Below are 12,389 nucleotides of genomic sequence, written 5' to 3'. Positions count from 1 at the left end.
GTCCAGCGCAGAGATGTTGCAAACAGAAAAGGAAGACACCCCAGAGCACACAGGGAGAGTCTTCTCCTGCAGGTGATGCCCTAGATTTGGATTCCAGCTACCTAAACAGAGGGACCATTAACGTTGGGCGTTTTAAGAACCCTATTTGGTGATGTTTCTCCCATCAGAGCACTTGAAAAGAGAATGCAGAGTGCTCTTTCCAAAAGTCAATCCTTGATGCAGGGACAGTGTGATCTAATCATCCCTACTGTGCTCTAGGGACACGCAATTGAGGTCGCATGTTTGGTAATCCACTGGGGTGCTTACCACCAAGTCACTGGTTCAAAGCTCTCAGTCAATCTGAGGGACTTGATGAGACCTCTACTCCTGGAGAGATCGACAGTCATTAGGAAGGTAAAGAGGCACTTCAGTTCTTTCCCATAGTTGACTCCTAGTTGGAAGAGGCACAGAATTCAAGTAATGTTGTACCTTGGGAAATTAATTACATAGATGAATATCCATAAGGACAAAACCCTGTCACACATGTGAGATTCTGGGCTCTAGAGCCATGTCGGTAACCTATTGCTTAATCCACTCTCAGCAGCTAACCCACTCCTCACAGTTTTCTATGTTGTCTCAATCTCGGTGGGGAAGGTGTGATGGCTGAGAGTTTCTGTCAACAGGGCCAGGTCTTGATTCTAAGGTATTGGTTCTTTACGATGGCATCATCCTTGTTGATGGGATTTCATAAAATGCCATCAATTCCAAGCTGAGACTTACTGTGAACAGCCAATGAGGGGGAAGAGAGCTACCTGTGGGTGTGGCCTCATGATTTAAAAGGTCTCCATGAGAGCTCTGTAGCTTTGTTCTGGACCTGGACCCTTCCACTGACCTGAAGGTTTGGGGACTTGGGACAGAATCGTTTCATCGTTCCTGCTTCTCTGGAAGTTGTCAGTCTCAACACACTTGAGGAAGAAGGCTGCCATTGGACCTTCCATCTTGGATTCATCATCCACTGTATCTGCTTGATTACCGGTAAGAGTCCAAGACTGAAATGTGAGCTTTGCCAGCCTCTGGAACTGAAAGTTGAAATAGGGAGTAAGCAGAAAATTCTCTAAATGGTTCTGTGGAATGAAGTGGTGAGGGAACTAGGCGTTTGTACACGGGGTACGCATCTTGGCCCTCTTGGAGACCTGCGTGAAGTGAGTGTTTCTATATTGTGTTTTGAACATATGGATGTGTTTCCTCTACTCCATATAAGAAGGGTAAACAGATTAAGGTGTCCTGCTCACCCTCAATCCCCTTCACACCTCAGAATCTATTCAGGGACTTGATGTGTCTTAATATCTTGTCTTTGTGCAATGGTCCATTATGTGTATCAACTTGCTGGGTCCATATGCTCCGTAGCGTGGCAGGTATGTAAGGATGTCAGTTTGGGAGTTGGGCTCCAGTGTGGGCTTATTCCTCCATCAATCAAGGGTTGGAGGCTTCAAAACCACCAGACTCTGCAGTTCACACCGAAGACAGTGTGCTCCCAGAAAGACACACAGCAGCGTTAAACAAAGTAGGTCATTCTTCCCACTGAGGTTAAATGGGAATGCACATTCATTGCAAAAGTGATGCCTGTACTTTATTTTGGGAGATAATGGGGCTTTCTGCTCCCATTCAGAATTACAGAATGGAAACACATAGGAGCAGTTTACTCTGTTCTATGTGGTTGCCATTCATGGACAGGGACAGTGACAGTAAGGTTTTGATACTTTATTGCAGCTTTACCACATAAGGTTTCAATGACCAGCAAGTGTATGAGTAAGTTTACTGTTTCCCTAAGAAGACGGCTCACACGAGGGCCAAGAAATGTACAAGTTTGTGATATGTAACCTTGAGTGGACTAGAGAGCAGTTGTAACCTGTTCTACAGTATAGCCATGAGGGGGTATAGCATGAAATGACACTGGATTCAGTTTCTTTCCTTTATTACGTTAAACTGTGTTATCTTTAAAAGGATCTGATATGATGGAATCCTGTAGGAAGCTGGTCCAGGGTCAAAAGATTCTGTGTAGGATAGCAATCCTTAATCCTTTCTTAATCTTTACCAGATTGATATAAGCAGAGGTTCCTGCGGTGTGAATTCAGAACCTTTGACCCAGCTAGGGATTGGAGAAAAGTTGGCAGGGAGAAGCAGGATCTGTCTGCAGCAAGACAGGTGACTTGGATCTGGGTGCCTCTGTAGACCTGCAGCCCCTGCTTGGTGAAGCTTCTGAACTCATTAAGGCTGATGTTCAGAGACGCAGTGATCCCTAGGCAAGTCAAGCCTAGACATTTTGCAAGAAGACAAGGAACTGGGCCAGAACACACAGGGAGAGAAACCTATCCATGAGCTGAGGTCCTGGATTTGGATTGTATACAAATGAACAATAAGACAGCACATCTTGGGGGTTTTAAGACCCCCCAGTTGGTGACGCTTCTCTCCTAATCTCCCTTGAAATCTGAGAGACCGTGCTGCACTCTTCTCCAGAGAGCAATGCTGCATAGACACCCAGTGGGGTCCACGAATCCCTACTGTGTTCGAGAGGGATGCAATCTCGGTGGCATATTTTTTAGGCTTTGGGTTTCCCCCCCGTGAGGTCAGCAGTTCAATTCTGATCTGTGATGACAGATGAGCCCAGGCTCTCTTGGAATGATTGACAATCCGTAGGAACCCAAAGAGGCATTTCGCTTCCATAAGGTTTCTCAAAGTCAGAAGAGAGTCAGTGGGTTTAAGGTTTTGCTTTGGGAAATGAGCTACCCACATGAAAATGCAAAGGAAAAACTATAATGCACATATGAGAATTTTGGTGATGCAGCCTTTCCTGGAAACAATTGCTAAATCCACTCTAATGTACTAACACACTCCTCAAAGTTTTCCAAATTCTCTCACGCACAGTGTGCACAGAGATGGCTGAGGGCTTGTGTCAACAGGGTTGGGGCTGGATTCTCAGGTGTTGGTCAGTTCTGATGGCATCAGCCTGGTTGAGCAGATTTCAAAAAGCTAAAATTCCATGCTGAACCTTTCTGCGATCAACCCATGAGGGTGAAGATAGCGTCTTTGTGGGGGTGGTCGTATGATTTAAAAGGACTCTCTGAAAGCTAATGATCTTTGTTCTCTCCTAGGCCAGTCTTCTGACCTGTAGGTTTGGGAACTTGAGACAGAATCTTGCCATCCCTCCTGCTTCTCTGGGAGTTGTCAGTCTCAACATCCTTTGAAGAAGAAGCCTGTCATCTGAGTCGCCCAGCTTGGATTCGTCAGCCACTGTCTCTCAAGGGTAAGAGTCAGGAATGAAATCTGAGCCTTCTCAGTCCCTGCCACTGTGCGTTGAAATATGTATCATTAACATGAAAGCCCTCTACTTGTAAATGATTCTGAGGCTAACATGGGAGAAGGATACGGTTGTCGGATGGCGGGGTCCACAGAGTGGCTCTCCTTGAGATCTGAGCAGACCTGTTTTCCCATCCACAGGTGAGGAATCTTCTTGGAGCAGAGTGATCATCATGAGCAGCAGGAACCCACCCAGGCTCCAGGACATGGCCATCCAGGGCGTGTTGCAGAATGAGGCCTCAGCCATTGCCGCTCTTGAGTGGCTGCCCACACAGTTCTTCCCTCCCTTGTTCATGGCAGCCGTTGCCAAGGGACACAGTGAGGTGGTGAAGGCCATGGTGCACTACTGACCCTTCACAAAGCTCCCACTAGGGGCTCTGTTGGAGGATTGTGTGTTTCGAGAGCCTATCTTAAAGGCTGCACTTGATGGCCTTGACATCCTGCTTGCCCAGAATGCTCAGCACAGGAGATGCAAACTGAAAGTGTTGGATTTACAGCTGCACACTGGCACCAACTTCTGGAATGAATGGGCTGGAGCCCCATCTAATGACTCTGTGATGTCATCAGAAGAGCCTGAGGACACACCCCACAGAATTCAGATGGAAAAAGGACCCCATTCCAGATCAGGAAGGAAGCATCAGCCCCTGACCTCCGTGGAGGTGCTCACAGACGTTTGGTTTGAGGAAGCAACCTCAGATGTACTGCTCACCTTCCTGATTGAAAGGGTCAAGCAGAAGAAGGCCCTGCCAACGCTGTGCTGCAGCAAGGTGGCGTTTCTTGGACCTCTCCCACAACTTCACATTCTTGGGGACATCCTGAAGATGGTGCAGCTGGACTCTGTCCAGGAGTTGGAAATTCATGGCAAATGGGACCTGCACAGCCTCAACTGGTTTGCTCCTTACTTGGCGCGGATGTGTCACCTGCAGACCCTCTTTCTCTCTGGAGTCATCTTGGGTTGCAAGGACTTCGGCAAAGACTGCAACGTGGAGCAACTCCTTGCCCAATTCACCTCTCAGCTCCTCAATCTGCATCAGCTCCAGCACCTCTTCCTGGACTCTGCCGGCCTGCCCAGGGGCTGCCTCATCCGGCTGCTCACTCGCTTGCCATCTCCCTTGCTGACCCTCAGCCTGACTGATTGTGTGCTTTTGGACGAGGACTTGACTTACCTGTCTTTATGCCCCTGTACCAGCCGCCTAAGGACCCTGGTATTGTGTGGTGTATTCAGGCCTAGCTCCAGTTATGCATTCCTTCCGGGTCTGCTAGAGATTGTCTCCACCACCCTTATGCACCTGAACTTAGCTGGCTGTGGGATCCAGGACCCTGACCTCAGGGCCTTGCAGAATGCACTGGGCCGCTGCTCCCAGCTGGTCACCTTGATGTTATGTGGAAACCCCGTGTCCTGGGATGTTCTGCAGGAGCTGCTGCAGCACACACCCCCTTTGTGCAAGTTCTTGGAGCTCCCTGTCCCACTGCATTGCTACGTGGGCCCCCAAGGAAAGCTGGACTTGGAAGCTCTCCTCCCTGTCATGGATGATTTGATGGTGATCCTGATGCCCAACGGGGTCAATTCTCTTAAATTCTGTAACCACAGAGGTACTAACAGATCATTGCATGCCATCCTCATCCAAATGGACAGCTGATTCCATCATCTCCTTCACGCTATCTTGTCAGTCCAAAACGTCCAGCTGTGGGTGCCTTACCCCATATGTAAAGCGTTCATGTTCCCTATGCCTAAGTGATTTGTTCTTGAGGTTCACGAGGCTCACGAATCTTCTCTGTGATAAAGTCGCCTTCAGATGTGAAGATTTCAGGATGCATCAGATATCACCCTCACCCAAGTCCACCCTCACTTGCTTCACACCTGCCTTGTAGAAGGCATTGAACGAAAGATTCCAGCAGACTGGATGCTGACCCCCCTCAATAAAGGATGACAGGACGGCACCATGTTTTTGGAATTGAAGGTCTGTCCTTGGCCTCCTACTCGATCCAGTGAAACCTGGATTCCACGACCTAGCAAACTCTCCAAGAAATTCAGGAACCTCCCTTGTCAAGAAGGGACCAGCCCCTTTCCTTCCAACCAACTGAAACCCATTGTTCAAAGACACATGTAAATTTCTGTACACTGCGTTGAAATAAACATCTCTCCGTAAAGCCATTCATTGTGGCATTGATTTCTCTTTCAGGCTTACTGAACATTAATTATTCATGACATGGTTTGAGGTTGCACACTGAGCAGAAATGGACATCCACATTTGGGGGTACTGGTCTCCCTCTTTATCTCCAATATTATCCCGTTCAAAGCTGGGCTTTGGCAAACTTCCCAAGTACCAGGACGCCTTGTTTCTGTCATGCTCCTAGGGGATACTTCAGTTATTCCCTGATGTCATTTGGGGAACCCTATTGCATCGTTGCATAGCACCTTATCCCAGGTGGGGCTTTGAAGAAAGTACTGGGCAGATAAGCACAAGATCTATAGAATAATCCCACCAGGTGCTCCACCGGGAAGGACGAATTTATCTGCTTCAAACAACATTTATGACCTCAGATATCAGAGATGGATGACTGCCTATGATGGACAGGGTAGGCTGTTGCCAGTGATTGTATCGATATACAAACCAGGAGTTCAGAGCTTGAACATATGTCTTCCTATGTTGCATGGGCTGAGTGCATCCCAGGGTGCAGTCGTCAGAGTGCACTTGTTTGCTGTACTCAACACCAACAGGGTATAAGGACGTCGGAGCTCATCACCCCTGTATCTTTCTGTACTCACGGTTCCTGCAGCAGCTGTCTCTCTTGTCTTTTGTCCTTATATCAACTACTTGTGGTGGGGCTTTCTCTGTGTCTGCTTGGATGGGATAGGATTTTCTGTAGTTTGGTAGTGATTTAATTGTATATATTTTAGAGCCCTAATGGTGTAAGAACTTATGTGTTGGGCTGTTATCCAGAAAGTTGACAGTTCAAAATCACATTTTTCTCCCCCATGGAAATATGGGATTGACTATTTTCAGGAAGGCACTGGGACAGATGAGAGCTCTCAGCACAATGAACCCTGGACAGATAAAACTTCAGGAACAATCATGGGACTAGCGATACCATTAGGGTAGGGGTGAGGTGTGGGCAGAAGTGAAGGAGAGTGGCAGCCGATCACAAGGATGGATGTATAACCCACCCCACCCCTGTGGGAGGTGAACAACTGAAAAATGGGTGAAGGGAGAGAGCAGACAGTGTAAGATGTGAAAATAATAATAATTTTAAATTTATCATGGACCCACGAGGGTTGGAGATTGGGGGAAAGTTGGGAAAAAAGAGGAGCTGATAGCAGGCGCTCAAGTCCGATACAATGTTTTGAAAACGGTGGCGGCGACACATGTACAAAAGTGCTTGATACAATTGATGTATGGATTCTTATAAGAGGCATAAGAGTTCTCCCAATAAAATTATCTATCTATCTATCTATCTATCTATCTATCTATCTATCTATCTATCTATCTATCTAACTCTATCTATATGTATGCATTACCATATATATACAATCAAATATAGCTAGGCTGTAGATTCCTTGGAGACTCAAAGGGACATTTCTACGATGCCGAAAATAGTCTCTCTAAGACAGCAATGTCTTTAGGGTAATTAAAGTGATGCCCAGCAGGGTGATTGATAACGTTCCCTGACATAAAGTGACAATGATTTTTCTAAGGTGAATCAGAGACATATATAAATTTTAGATACATGAATGGTGAGTGAGTTTGCACTTCATTCTCACCCCAGTGGAAGAGCAATCAGCTCTCAGGACAACTTCCTGCTTGATGCTCCACACCCCCCAGAGAAGAGATCTCTGAAGATATAAGTGCAATAGCAAAGTATAAGGAAGGAACTCATGGGTGCCTGGGTCTCAAAAGAACAATGTCAGGGGTCTTAAAGTTTTACGTCCCAACAAGCAAGCATCTAAGTCAGTGCCCATTGACATTCCACAACTTCTGTTCAATCCAGTATGTGTAAATAATATAGCCCTGTGCTAAATTATAGAATCGCATCGCAGTTTCAGTTGTGCACACCTGCTTTGTTGTAGACTAGAGCTGACAGCGGAATCACACAGACCATTTGCGCTGATCACAGGTGGGTTAAAGCTCCCATGCCTGCCCTCTGATCACCGTGGAGGGATGTGCACAGCCCCGTTATCTCACAGAGAACAGTGTGAAATCAGTGATTGCAACGTTGCTGTTGTTCTGTGTCATTGAGTCACCTCCGATGCACTGGGACCCTATGAGTGACAGAAGGAAAGCCTGCACACTCCGTTTCCATCCTCACGACTGTTTGTAAGTTTGAGGCCAATGATGCAGTCACCCCTTCATTCCATCACGTCAAGGGACTTCTTTAGTCTCTCTGTCCTTCTCCAGGGACTGATCTCTCCCCAAAACAGGTCCAATGTATGTCAATTGGAGCCCCATCATCTAGGCCTGTAAGCAGCAATCGGGTCACATTTCTTTCAAGACACATATGCTTGTCCTTTTGGCACACCTGTGACGATTAGAAATCATCCACTATTTCCTTGTTGTGTTCCCAAACTTTTTTCTCCAACGTAACTGTGCAATGACGAAGTGTTTTGGAATGCCCCTTCTTCTCATCGCTATCCTTCATTGGTCACGATGCACGCAGTCTCTGTGTTTGGAGGCAGCCAGAGTCTATTGACGCTTGGCCTTAACTTGCTCTTTTTGAGGATTTCTTCAAACTGGTGCAACAAGACTGTGTGCACGGTGTGGTGGTGTTTTGCAGCTGCAACAGTTCAGCCTGAACTCGTTTGCTTCTTATTTGGACTGGATTGTTCATGTGAGAAGTCTCAGACTCTCTGGAAATATTTTGGACTCAACACATATTCTGAGGGAGCAGGAGGTGAAATGTCAGGACACCAAATGTGGAATGGTGACAAAGACTTTGCCCCAATGCCAACAGACAGATAATGTCATCCCCTACAGAAGCGGTACTCAACCTGTGGGGCGCGACCCCTGTGGGGGTCAAACAATCCTTTCACAGGGGTGGCCTCAGACCATCTGAAAACAGGTAAATATTTCACAGTACATAATTACATATTGTTTGTGATTAATCACTGCTTCATTGTGTTCAATTTGTAACAATGAAAATACATCCCGACTATCAGATGTTTACATTATGATGCAGAACAGTAGCGGATTACATTTAGGAAGTAACAATGAAAATAATTTGATGGTTGGTGTCACCACAACACGAGGAACTCTATTAAAGGGTCATGGCATCAAGAAGTTTGAGAACCACTGACCTGCAGGCAGTCCCCTAAGTTTATCTTTCTACCAAAGGATAGTAGGAAAGAATGAATTTATGTTTGTTGAATCCTTACAGAGTTTGCAATTATTCCTTGTATAATGGGAGAAAGATTTTGTGATACTTTAACCTGCATCATAAGCTACGGGAAATAAGTTTTCAGTTGTCAGCAAGAGTGTGCATATTCTTTCTGTGTTCCTGGGAAGGGGGCATGGAGTGATAACAATAAGCCCGGGAGCCTATGATGCATAGCACTGGTTCTCAACCTTCCAAATATCGCGATCATATAAAACATTTCCTTCTACTGGGATGACGCCCAACCATAAAATAATGTTTCTTACTACATCATAATGGTAATTTTGCTACTGTATGAATCATAATGTAAACATCAGACACATAGGAATTTCATTTCACAAATGGAACATAATTAAAGGATAGCCATTAATCACAAAACAATATGCAATCATGCTATGTAAATATTTATTTCTAATTACAAATAGATGACATTTGGTCTGGAAGAATGGTGTAGCATGGATAAGTGTCTTCACACCAGGCACTAGTATGTGGCCGTATCTGCATGTGGACAGACAACCCAGGGGATGAATAGAGGAGCGGTGTCTCTGTTGCTAAGACTTTCAGAAATATGTGTTTTCCAATAGTCTTAGGGAACCCCTGTGAAAGGATCGTTCAACCACTAAAGGGGTCACGACTCATCGATTGAGAACCGCTCAAGTTCAGCCGGGAGGAAACTAGGGATTCGTCTTGATGTGTCCTGCAGGTTGGCAAGGAGGTGGAACAGATGCAATCTCGCTGAGTTTGGTGTATTTTATTTTTTATGAGACAACGTTGGATCCTGGAACGGATCTACAGGGTACTCCCACCAGGTGCTCCACAGAGAAGTACATGTTCCATGCTCCAGGCACTAATTACGCCCTCAGAAACCATGGAGGGGTGGTGCACATCTTGGGATGCTGCACTGTATCAATGGTTTATCTATTGGGATCCAAACCAGAAGATCACGGTTTGAACATCAGCCTTTCTGTTTTGCAGGAGCTGCATGCATTCCAGGATGTGTTCATCCGAGTGCATTCAGTTGCTCTACTCAGCATAAACAGGGTACAGAGACACGGGGAGACTTGTCGTTCCCTATATCTTTCTGTCCTCATTGCCTTCGCACCTGAGTTTGGTTTGTGTTATTGTTTTGTGAAATAATGTGGCTTCCATGAATAGATCTGTTATAATGGAATCCTATGTGAAGACATTCCTTAGTAGAAGGATCAGGTTGGGATAGTACTCCTTAGCATCTCCTCAATTTATGTCACGTGGATGTCGGGGGAGTTTCTTGAGGTGTCAATCCTGAAACTTCTAACTCCCAAGTGATTTTAGAGAAGTGAGCAGAGAGAAGCCTGATCTCCCTGCAGAAAGAAAGGAGATGAGGAGGTCAGGAGCTCCATGGGGCAGCTGTGTCTGGTATATCCAAGCACTCATCCCTTCACAACCCCAAGGAAATAGAAAGGAAGCGAGTTTCTCTGATGTGTGGCTAAACAGAACTGTCATCTCTCATGGGATTCAAGGACAGCACACCCTGCTGATGGAATACATAGCTGTCTGCAGCCAGGCAAGGGGTGTGGATCAGGGTGTGACTCTGGATTGGCAATCCCTTCCCAGTGATCTACCTAGACCCAGGCAAAGCCAGATGCTAAAATACAGTCAGATTTCAGAGTCAGTTCACACTCTCATATGCTATCAGTATACTGGGAACCGGTCCCACACCCAAAAGAAGACAGAGCATTCTCCTCAGGTAGATGCCCTGAATTTGGGCTTCACACACCATAATAAGACAATTACTTCAGGGTGGTGGTGCTTCTATCACTGTGAAATGATTAAGGATCCTAGTCAAAACCCTTAATCCCTTAAAATCCTATGTGCTGCAGTGAATTAATTGAGATCTCTCAGCAAACCATGGGTTTTTAATGAGAAACTGCTGAGTATCATGACTGTTCTGAGAAAGGAAAGGTAGAGGGGACTACGGACAGGATTTCGTTGTAAGTGATTATTACAAAGGCTAATTGTGATGGAAGAAGGTGGTCTCTCAACACAAAGATGGGTCACTGTCCCCAACCTCACTTTTGGCCGTCAAGCCCATTCCAACCCAGCAAAGCCATGGGGCAAAGAACTGCACTTCTAGTCTGGGAATTCTTGTATTTCCCCTCATATGTGATTGGTACTTTTCTCTGTAATGAGATTATCATTCTGTTTCCTGGAAAACATATTGATCTAATAAGAGGGAGAAATAAAATTCACAATCAAGAAGAAATGAAATCAAAATACAACACCACCACCACCACAAAAAGCACTCAATGATATACTGTGAGAAAAATATCAGTGGCAACCACACACAAGTCTGAAGCCATCATTTCCTCACAAGCACCAACACACACATGGAGAGCCACACCCCACGCAAAAATGTTATACATGAAGAACAAGGAAGCTTAACACAATACACTTACACACTCTCACACAACATGTGCAAACATAAGGCAAAATTTCTAGAATATATATATCAATAACCTCACCCAAGGTCAATGGACTAATTCTAAAGTTAACAGAATGAGAGAAGCGCATGGGTCAGAAAACAAAATCTATCAAATGCTACCTCATGTTACCTCAGACCTCATACACCCAGACCTGAAACTACTTAAAACCAGCGGCTGCCCAAAACCATATGAAGCATAGAGCAAGCAGAGGAAAGCCGGGACAGCACTATTGATAAGTGTTTAACTGAATAGCAGAGGAAAGGAGACCTAGACCAAGTAGCTTCTCTGGACCTGTGGTTTCTGCCTGGTGAACCTCCTTGGCCCAAGTTAAGGCTGAGACCCAAACACACAGTGCTCGCCAAGGGAGGTCCAGCGCAGAGATGTTGCAAAGAGAAAAGGAAGACACCCCAGAGCACACAGTGAGAGTCTTCTCCTGCAGGTGATGCCCTACATTTGGATTCCAGCTACCTAAACAGAGGGACCATTAACGTTGGTCGTTTTAAGAACCCTAATTGGTGATGTTTCTTCCATCAGAGCACTTGAGACGAGAATGCAAAGGGCTCTTTCAGAAGTCAATCCTTGAAGCACGGCCAGTGTGACCTAATAATCCTTACTGTGCTCTATGGACATGCAATTGAGGTCTCGTGTTTGGTAATCCACTGGGGTGCTTACCACCAAGTCACTGGTTCAAAGCTCTCAGCCAATCTGAGGGACTTGATGAGGCCTCTACTCCTGGAGACATCGGCAGTCATTAGGAAGCTAAACAGGCACTTCAATTCTTTCCCATATTTGGCTGTAGGTTGGAAGATCACAGAATTCAAGTAATGTTGTACCTTGGGAAATAAATTACACAGATGGATATCCACATGGATAAAACCCTGTGGCAAATGTGAGATTCTGGGCGCTAGAGGCTTTTCGTAACCAATTGCTTAATCCACTCTCAGCAGCTAACCCACTCCTCAAAGTTTACTATGTTGTCTCAAAAACAGTGCGGAAGGTGTGATGGCTGAGAGTTTGTATTAACAAGGCTGCGACCAGATTCTCAAGGCTTGGTTCTTTACAATGGCATCATCCTTGTTGATGGGATTTCATAAAATGCCATCAATTCCAAGCTGAGACTTACTTTGAACAGCCAATGACGGGGAAGAGAGCTACCTTGTGGGTGTGGCCTCATGATTTAAAAGGTCTCCGTGAGAGCTCTGTAGCTTTGTTCTGGTCCTG

The sequence above is a fragment of the Tenrec ecaudatus genome, chromosome Y (genome assembly GCF_050624435.1).
Source record: "Tenrec ecaudatus isolate mTenEca1 chromosome Y, mTenEca1.hap1, whole genome shotgun sequence".
Taxonomy (NCBI): Eukaryota; Metazoa; Chordata; class Mammalia; order Afrosoricida; family Tenrecidae; genus Tenrec; species Tenrec ecaudatus.
The sequence above is the reverse complement of the archived record's forward strand: the minus strand, read 5'-3'. Positions refer to the sequence as shown.